Source organism: Euphorbia lathyris, chromosome 1 (genome assembly GCF_963576675.1).
Source record: "Euphorbia lathyris chromosome 1, ddEupLath1.1, whole genome shotgun sequence".
NCBI lineage: Eukaryota > Viridiplantae > Streptophyta > Magnoliopsida > Malpighiales > Euphorbiaceae > Euphorbia > Euphorbia lathyris.
The window spans coordinates 89,885,663-89,895,959 of record NC_088910.1 but is presented as its reverse complement, the minus strand read 5'-3'; positions in this window follow the sequence as shown (position 1 = coordinate 89,895,959).

The following is a 10,297-nucleotide window of genomic DNA, read 5'->3' as shown; positions in this document are numbered from 1 at the left end:
CAAAAGTTTGACCGGGCTCCCCGTGTCTACCAAAATTCTATGCACATTAAAGTTTCCAATTGCCAATGTGATTACTGAGGCTTCTGAATGAAAGGTGCGGAGTGGTGGTTGGACAATGAGGGTCTCATTGGTTGTGCCTTTCCTTCTTTTTTTGACGAGTTGATATGACCTGGTGGTCCTTCCTGAATCACCTGAATTTCATCTTGGTAGCGGGATCTTTTAGGGTCCTTGTTGAGCGATTTCCGCAAGTGCACGGTATACGCTTGTAGTAATAAAAGATATCGATCCCACAGGGAACGTTTTTTTAACAAAAACTTATTTTGAATTGGTTAAATTTACTTTTAAGGTTTATAATATGGAAAATCGTTAAATCGGATTTGGTTTTGAAATTGCTAGAATAAGAATTAGAATAGAGTATAACAAATGTTAGAAAATACTTCTGATTTAGGGATAAATTTACAAAACAGAAACGTTTAGTTCTTTAGAAAAGTGAATAAATATATTCGTTTGCATCAAGCAAAGAAAACAACTTTAAACTTTGCATAAATTAAAACAATGAAATAAACGTCGATTCCTCTAATTTTAGGGCTTTGAACTGCAGTCAATCCTCCTACGGTCGGGTTAGATCACTACCTTAACCAAATTGATAATCTACTGATGATATCAATTTGCCTAAGTGTTCAACAAAGTTTCCTTGTAAAGATTTTGAATTTAACTACGTTTTAATGAAAACACCAACATCCACTTCGGATCCTTTACCAAAGTGCTGCATAAATATCTATCGAATAAAATGAACTTTATTAGATGAAATATGAATTTGATACAAGTTTATAGAGAACAAGAAGCATGAAAACATTTGACGACTTGCAAGTGAACGGGTTGTCAATCCTTTCCTTGGGTTTCGTTAGAGTTTGTCAGACTCAGGGCGGATCCTCTACTCAATCTTCTCGTTGTAACTTCGTAATAGAGATACGATCGGCTACTACCAAAATGTAAACTAATATGAACAAATCTAAACGCTAATGTGTTTGTAATTATTGAATAAACAATGTGTGTACATCATATTGCTTTTACATAATCGAACTTCTAATCTTTGACTCATTTCTGAGTCAGAGTTTCTGCATAACTCATGCACTTAATCTTAAAATCTAACTCTCTTCTTATTTTTCAACTCTCAATCAACTCTTTATTTATAGATATTGAAGAGTCGTGATTGAAGTGTCGTGTCTGTTGTGAAGGGTCGTATCCTCTGCGAAGAGACATTTCTATCCACCCGAACGAACGCGTTTCTTGGAATTTAAACATGTGTATGTTGTGCTGCAAAGGCTGCTGATCTTACCGAGAATGGAAATTCTCGGCCGAGAATGGGGAAGTGATTTTTTGGTCTTCGGAACAAAAGAAGAAGATCTGGACGACGCGTGTCGCGACCGAGAATTTGGGATTCTCGATCGCGGCCCACAAATTCTCTACCGAGAATTTGGATTCTCAACCGAGAATTTGGATTTTTCTTCCGTTTCTGACTTCGTTCTTGTCTTCGTTTTGGCGTGTTTGATCTTTGTCGTCTTCGACTCCTTTTGCAGGGTTTTTATTCTGTTTTTAACCTCTTTTCGTTCCTATTTGGATTTTACCAAATATTTAGGTACCTTGCATGAAAGAAATATATTCGAATGTAAAAGTACTCTAAATAGATATAAATAGCACAAATTCGTAGCAAAACTGATGTAAATACTAATGATATTTTAGGTATATTTTGGGCTTAACAAATCTCCATACTTAATCTTTTGCTAGTCCCGAGCAAAATTTCACTGAATTTATTCTTTAACTAATCTCTTTATGAACATAGAACATATATCTTGGTATTACCTTTTAAATTAGTTAAGCCAAAAAGACTAACTTTGCATGGCAAATTTATACGCAAAATATCAAACTAACTTAGTATAAAGGCGATATATCATTCGTCTTGTATTTCTAATTTTAAAACTGAAGTATTCGGGACGAAATAAGCACGCATGTTATTGAGTCTTTCGTCTCAATGCATTTCAAAGCACAAAATTTCCTTTCCCAAAACTAAACTAATATACGAAATATATTAATATGAATAAGTACTTAATTTTAATTTATTTGCTTAGTTACGCCCGAGATAAGGGTGGTCTTGATCGTAACTTTATACGTATTTTATTGCTTAGTGTTCGCTTAAGAGATACCGACCATGTCATGGGTGGATGCAATCGTTACTTTAAACTTAAACACGCTTATTTTTTTCTTTTAACGTTCCTTCCATACCTCGATTATGATAAGGGTGGTCGCAATCGTGGCCAAAAGTAAACGGTACTTAATTTTCTTCCCTTTCATACCTCGATTGTGATAAGGTTGGTCTCAATCGTGGCCAAAAGTTAAGAATTCAACTAATTGATTAATTAATATGAACTATAAAATTTAAATTGTAAATCTGGGAAAAAGAAAGATAGCACATTCATCCTATATTGACTTAAAATTCAACATGTATTATGGCTAAAGTTTCCTTAAAAACTTCAATTGGTGTTAATGTAAGACGAAATCAAACCGAGCAAAAATTGTTAGTTCAATTTAATGCCTATAAACCTAATTGAAAATTTAAAATAAGATTTATTGTATCATGAATTGCATGATATAAAATAGAGATAGAATAAAGAATTTATTAACTTAAATACATTCATTCGAGACGTTTTTACTTAAAATCGTATCGGAGATTTGTGAAATTTTTTAAAAATTATTACCCATATAGAAATATTATTTCTAACAATAATGATAACCTAAAAATAATCATAAGTTAAAATATTTTAAACATATAAAAATGTAAAGTTATGAAAAATAATGTTAAATAAATTGTGTTGCAATATATGTTGCATTTGCATAAATAAGTGTTGCATTTATAAATTATTCTTATTCGTTGCATAAAAATTATTCGTTGCATTTATTCGTACTAAAAATAAAAATGATATATGAAATATCTCCTCCCACACTTAAATTGGACCATGTCCTCATTGGTGCAAATATGGATATAACACGAAAAATTGTACGAAATAAAGCATACGAAAAGAAATTAGATAAATATGAAATGGATTTTATCCAACATAAATAGAATTTGAAATTGTACCAAACTTAATCAAAAATAACATAAAAGATAAATGAGTTGAGAAAAGATAAGATAAAACCTATTCTTGTGAAGGTGAACCCGGTGGAGAAGGCGTAGGCACGACTCCCGGACGACGAAAAAATGATAATAACCGGCATCAGGTGAACGGGTGCTCGTTCCTCAAAGTATGTATATTTGCATCCACCGCGGTAATTACTAATATGTTGATTTGCATTCATCAATAGCAGCCAACCGCAAATTCATTTGACGGTTGTGTGCATTCATTTGGTTCAAAATTCTTGGCAAATTAACTTGATCATTGTGCTCGTTACCAACATGTCCTTGTGCTTGTGTGTAGGTATCAACATGCTCCGCCTCCGCACCTTCTTCATCCTTTTCATCGTCATGCATATCGTCATCCATACCAAAATGTGTCTGCGCATTACCATCCTCTTTAATACCATTACAATGTGAACTCGGAATACCAACATTGAACTTGCAAAACTAGCTAACAGTGGCTAACCACTAAATGAATGTGGAAAATTGCGGCATAATCCAACATCAGATAATAAGTAGGAGTAAGTGATTGAAAACTACTCCATAATACTCGAAGCATCCAAAACAATACCCGTTATCAAAGTACGCATAGTAACGTGCTTATTGGTTGAAACGGAAACATGGACTCAATTGTCAAAAAGTAATCCACTGCTATCTACCACGAAAACCAACGATCTTTAATGAGCGTACTAGTAGCATTCTTGGGATTAAATCCATCCAAACTAGGCAAATTATGTCCAAACCGGTTTGGTTGGAAAATTGATGGCTTAACAATAAATTAGTTTGTATGATATCCAAACTAAATACGCATCTCGTCATCCCCAACTTCATAAATTGGAACCTAATTCCTAAATGTAATCCTCTCATTCCTTTTTAGCATGGGAAAGAGTAATCTTCTTATGTCTAGGCATTTGGAGGGTTAGGCTATGGAGGTTGTGGTTGGGAAAGAAGTATATTGGGTAGGTAGATATTGGGTTTGTGTAAGGGATATGTATATATAGATATGAATTTAGGTGTTTAGGAGTTTAGCGTAGGAATAGGAAAAAGGGTAATTTGTGTGCAAAATTCGAATCTCCCCCTGTCTACAGGTCGCGACACATCATGTTCAGAGAGAAAATCTCACTGAAAAATTACATGTCTTCGCTGAAGTTGCCAAGAATTATCAATTCTCGGTCGAGAATCTGCACCTGGCAGCGACAAAATGTGCGTAAAAACTCCGTTTGTGCAATTTTCTGGGTAAATATGTCCTATAATGAAGTAAAGGTATACCTGAAACTTAAAAACACAAATTAAAACATTAAATACAAGGGAAACCAAAGATTTATCCTTATTAAATTGGAGTAATGAAACAAATAAATGTATTTAAACAGAGTCAATGTAGAATCAATGTTCATTAATTCACACAAGTTAAATGAATAAGCATTTGAAATGGAAATTAATCTTCTAAGAGGTAAAAATAAATGTACATTAACGAAATTTCAATTAGTCACCAATTCATGGTAAAACTTAAACATTAAAATTTAAACAGATTAATTAAATTTCATACAGATTCATATGAAAAGATATATGTACTGGTACATGTTAATAATTAGCAATGTTAACATAAATGAATCAAAAACTAAAAAGTAAACTTGATGATTTAATTTAAAATGAAAATTCACTATCATGTTTAATAGTTAATAATGATTATAACTTATTAGCATTTAAGATATATATGTACAGATTCATTCGCTAATGGTGTATAAATTTTAACAGACATAAACCAGAACAATGATTTTGAATTCTTATTGCAGGAACACATATTTACATAAATCAACAAGAACATATATACAAGGAAAATAAAAAAACAAACCTATATACAGAAAAACAAATAGATTAAAAGTAATCAAAACAAATTATTAATCACTTATTCATATTAAATCTGAAACATTGAAACTTATGCAGATTAATGAAATGATATACAGAGTCATTTTAACATTATATACACATTTATGTTTGAAGTTTATACTGATATATTTTAATATTATATACAGATTCATTCTAATAACTTGCATAGTTAACATATACTAATAAAAAAGAATAACCAAAGAATCAAAGTTGATATGCTATCAAAATTGAAAAATATATGTACAGAACAAAACTTAGAATTATCATAAAAAATGTATGTTCATGAACTTGTTTCAATAGTTATTAATGATTATACCGTATTAGTATGTAATATATATGAAAAGTCAGATGTTCAGAAACATTTCTGAAATGAATACAAATTCATGAAAAATAATTACAGATTCATGTTAAAAGTTATACTGTTTCATTTTAACTTAGATTCAGATGTATTCGTATAACTTGTATGGTTAACGTATATTTAAGCAAAAAGAATCAAAGAATCAAACTTGATAGTTTTATTAAAATTAGAAGACATATATACAAATTACATAAATAACAAACACAAAAACAAATCTATATACAAACTATATAAAACAAATAGTTTTATAATATCTTCGTTCTTCATTATGTGTGTGAATGGGAAACGGTGCACCGTAGCATTCTGATAAATCAGGACGCTTGTTGTGTGCAGCAGTAATCTTCTTGGAAGATTTATGCTTGGATATCATGCTTTTGAGAAAAGGACAAAAAAATCTCTGGAACTTTTTTGAAAGGTATGAATAATTGGAGAAGAATATCAGATTTTATCTGAAAGAGATGAAAAGTATGGAAATCTGATATTCTCTAATTATTTATAATGATGTTAGGATTAATTAATGTGTCTATTGGTGGCGAAAATGTGCAAATTCACACCATTTGAACATGAAGAATCCTAATTTTTTTTTAAATATTCAGCAATGGTGCATGAACTGAAGAAGAAAAGAAAGAATACATGTCTGATACTGCCCGTGTCGCGACCGTGAATGGCGATTCTCGGTCGCAACAAGTCATTTTCAGAGATAAAATCTCTCTGAAAATTTCTTGATTTCGCTGAAGTTACCGAGAATTTCGATTCTCGGTAAGTTCAGAATTTTTTTTTTCCTTTCCCTTGAAATTTTGGAATCCTGAATTCTCAACTGAGAATTCATATTCTCGGTAAGTTCAGAAATTTTTTAAGGCAGAGAAAGTAAAAATCTCAGTGGAGAATCAAAAATCTCAGTTGAGAATCAAAATTCTCAATTCTCAGTTCGCTGAAGTTACCGAGAATTATCAATTATCGGCCGAGAATTTCGATTCTCAGTAAGTTCAGAAATTCCTACAAGGCTGAAAAATTAAAAATCTCAGTTGAGAATTACAATTCTCAGTAAGTTCAGAAATTTTCAAAACATCACTGTAGAGATTTTAATAATCTCTATACAAACATAAATTTAAATTTTGTGTAACTTTTAATTCAATTGAGATTTTTTTAAATCTAAAGATACTTTCCTCATTAATTACAAATATTTAAGATACATAGCATATTTTTCAATATCATTCAATGATCACAAAAAAATTTATTTCTAATCTCACCATTATTACTAATGTATAAACTAAACTAAAATGAGATGTAAGAATCTAAAATATGAAAAACTAAAAACTAAAAATGTGATAATCCTTAAGAATTCTCAAGGAGAATCAAAATTATGGACATAATAAATTACCTAGACCGGTTTTAAATAATGATCCTATCCATTTAACTTACCTGGGAATAATTTCAAGAGGGGATAAAAGAAAGTAGAACTGTACCCCCAACTTGAAATTATTATATATTTTTTTTCTCTTTTTTTTCTTTCTTCTTTTTTTAGCATTTTTTTAAACGCTTTCTTTTTTAGCGTTTTTTCAATTTAAGGATCCAGTGATTTTGGTTGAATGTCCGAACTTCTGGTTCTAGCCTCGAACAAAAACTACGCACATGAACCGAAACTTTCAAAACTATATTAAAAGTATACAATTCCTTCCTGGCGGATAAGATAATTTCATCCTACTTACTCATCTGTCTGAGAAGATTTTCCATGGTGATTTCTTAGAGAAATAGATGTAGGTGTTTTAAGGATGTGATAAATAGGGAAATTATTTGGGTTTAGTGTAGGAATTGAATAAATTTCTTAACAACGAGATATGATGTTTTGGTGAAGGACTAAGTGTATAGAAAAGATGTAAAGGTTTCTGGGAAGATTTTTTTCCTGGGAAAAATTATCTGTCTTGTTCCTTATACTGTAGTTGCGGAACTCGATATGCAATTTTCTTGAAAAATTTCCATTCCCTTCTGATGTATCTGTATACTGGATTTCTTTTCTGTAGACTCCTTCTGTGAATTTATATTGATGATCAAATCTCCAGTTTATCTTTGAAAAAACTTGGATTTTTTTTTATCTGCAAACATCTAATTGCAAACGTTAAATAACAACGAGAATTTAGTCCTAGTGACCATCCTCAAAAATAAAAAAATAAATACTATAAAATAAATAAATACATATATTATAAACCAAGGTTCGAAATAAAACACGAAAAACATAAATTTTTGTTAAAAATTTTGGCGTTCCCCGGCAACGGCGCCAAAAACTTATTGAGCGATTTCCACAAGTGCACGGTATACGCTTGTAGTAATAAAAGATATCGATCCCACAGGGAACGTTTTTTAACAAAAACTTATTTTGAATTGGTTAAATTTACTTTTAAGGTTTATAATATGGAAAATCGTTAAATCGGATTTGGTTTTGAAATTGCTAGAATAAGAATTAGAATAGAGTATAACAAATTTTAGAAAATACTTCTGATTTAGGGATAAATTTACAAAACAGAAACGTTTAGTTCTTTAGAAAAGTGAATAAATATATTCGTTTGCATTAAGCAAAGAAAACAACTTTAAACTTTGCATAAATTAAAACAATGAAATAAACGTCGATTCCTCTAATTTTAGGGCTTTGAACTGCAGTCAATCCTCCTACGGTCGGGTTAGATCGCTACCTTAACCAAATTGATACTCTACTGATGATATCAATTTGCCTAAGTGTTCAACAAAGTTTCCTTGTAAAGATTTTGAATTTAACTACGTTTTAATGAAAACACCAGCATCCACTTCGGATCCTTTACCAAAGTGTTGCATAAAGATCTATCGAATAAAATGAACTTTATTAGATGAAATATGAATTTGATACAAGTTTACAGAGAACAAGAAGCATGAAAACATTTGACGACTTGCAAGTGAACGGGTTGTCAATCCTTTCCTTGGGTTTCGTTAGAGTTGTCAGACTCAGGGCGGATCCTCTACTCAATCTTCTCGTTGTAACTTCGTAATAGAGATACGGTCGGCTACTACCAAAATATAAACTAATATGAACAAATCTAAACGCTACTGTGTTTGTAATTATTGAATAAACAATGTGTGTACATCATATTGATTTTACAGAATCGAACTTCTAATCTCTGACTCATTTCTGAGTCAGAGTTTCTGCATAACTCATGCACTTAATCTTAAAATCTAACTGTCTCCTTATTTTTCAACTCTCAATCAACTCTTTATTTATAGATGTTGAAAAGTCGTGATTGAAGTGTCGTGTCCGTTGTGAAGGGTCGTATCCTCTGCGAAGAGACATTTCTATCCACCCGAACGAACGCGTTTCTTGGAATTTAAACATGTGTATGTTGTGCTGCAAAGGCTGCTGATCTTACCGAGAATGGAAATTCTCGGCCGAGAATGGGGAAGTGATTTTTTGGTCTTCAGAACAAAGGAAGAAGATCTGGACGACGCGTGTCGCGATCGAGAATTTGGGATTCTCGGTCACGGCCCACAAATTCTCTACCGAGAATTTGGATTCTCAACCGAGAATTGGGATTTTTCTTCCGTTTCTGACTTCGTTCTTGTCTTCGTTTTGGCGTGTTTGATCTTCGTCGTCTTCGACTCCTTTTGCAGGGTTTTTATTCTGTTTTTAACCTCTTTTCGTTCTTATTTGGATTTTACCAAATATTTAGGTACCTTGCATGAAAGAAATATATTCGAATGTAAAAGTACTCTAAATAGATATAAATAGCACAAATTCGTAGCAAAACTGATGTATATACTAATGATATTTTAGGTATATTTTGGGCTTAACAGTCCTCCTGCCTTGGTGGATGGTCCCGAGGTCTAGGATGATTGTTCATTTGGCGAGCGAATCTGGGCAGGACCCCTTAGTCAAAGAGCTTGTCAATCTCTTTCTACAACTTGTTGTAGTTCTCAAAGTGCCCGGAGGACTTATGATACTTGCAATAGAGCTCTTTGTCAATTCGAGGCTTTGGAGGCCTATTTGGGGAGGACAAGTTGTGTGATTGTCCACACTTGCGAGGTGGTTGAGGGGTCCCCTTATTAGAGAAATGCACTTCTCGACCATTTGAGTGGTTCGTCTTGGGAATGGCTCGGGAGTCTTCCTAATCTTGTTCTCGCTGTGGGCGGTAGGGTAATGGAGCATCGTCTCTTTTGGCTCTTCATACGTCTTTTGGATCGAAAGATTGCATAGCCCTTCTTCCCGTTTGCCATTGCCTTTGGATCTGTCTTTTTTGGACTCCTCGTAACTCGATAGTCTGCCGTAGTCATCGTATCGTATGAACGTCTATGCCATGTCCATAAGTTCATCGAATGAGTGGGGGAGCTTGCCGAAACACTTTTGTTTTAAGGGCTCACAATACATTCCCTTGGCTAGAACGTCATGGGTGACCTCCAGTTTGAGGCATTTGACTTTGGAGTCCAGATGATGAAACCTAGAGAGGAAATTTCTATGGGGCTCCATCGACCTTTACCGTAGGCTGTTTAGGTCTGAACTGATTTTCATGACCTTAGTCGCGACCGTGAAACGGGAGAGAACAAAATCTTTGAGTAGGTCGAAAGAGTCGATGGATTCTAGGGCCAAACCCAAGTACCATTCTTGCACGCTTGGGAACAGAGTGGTCAGAAAAACTTTACACATGATATCCTTGTCTTTAGAATATAAGTTTATGGTGCTTATGAACGAAGCTACAGGGTCGTTGGGATCTTCGGTGCCAGAGTAAAAAGTTAGCCTGGGGTTTTCCAATCTTTTGGGAAATCGCGTGTCAATGATGCGATGTACAAATGAGGTTTTGCTTAACGTTATGTTTTCCCCCATTACTTCATGCAACACTCGCTTATCGAGGAACCTCTAAATT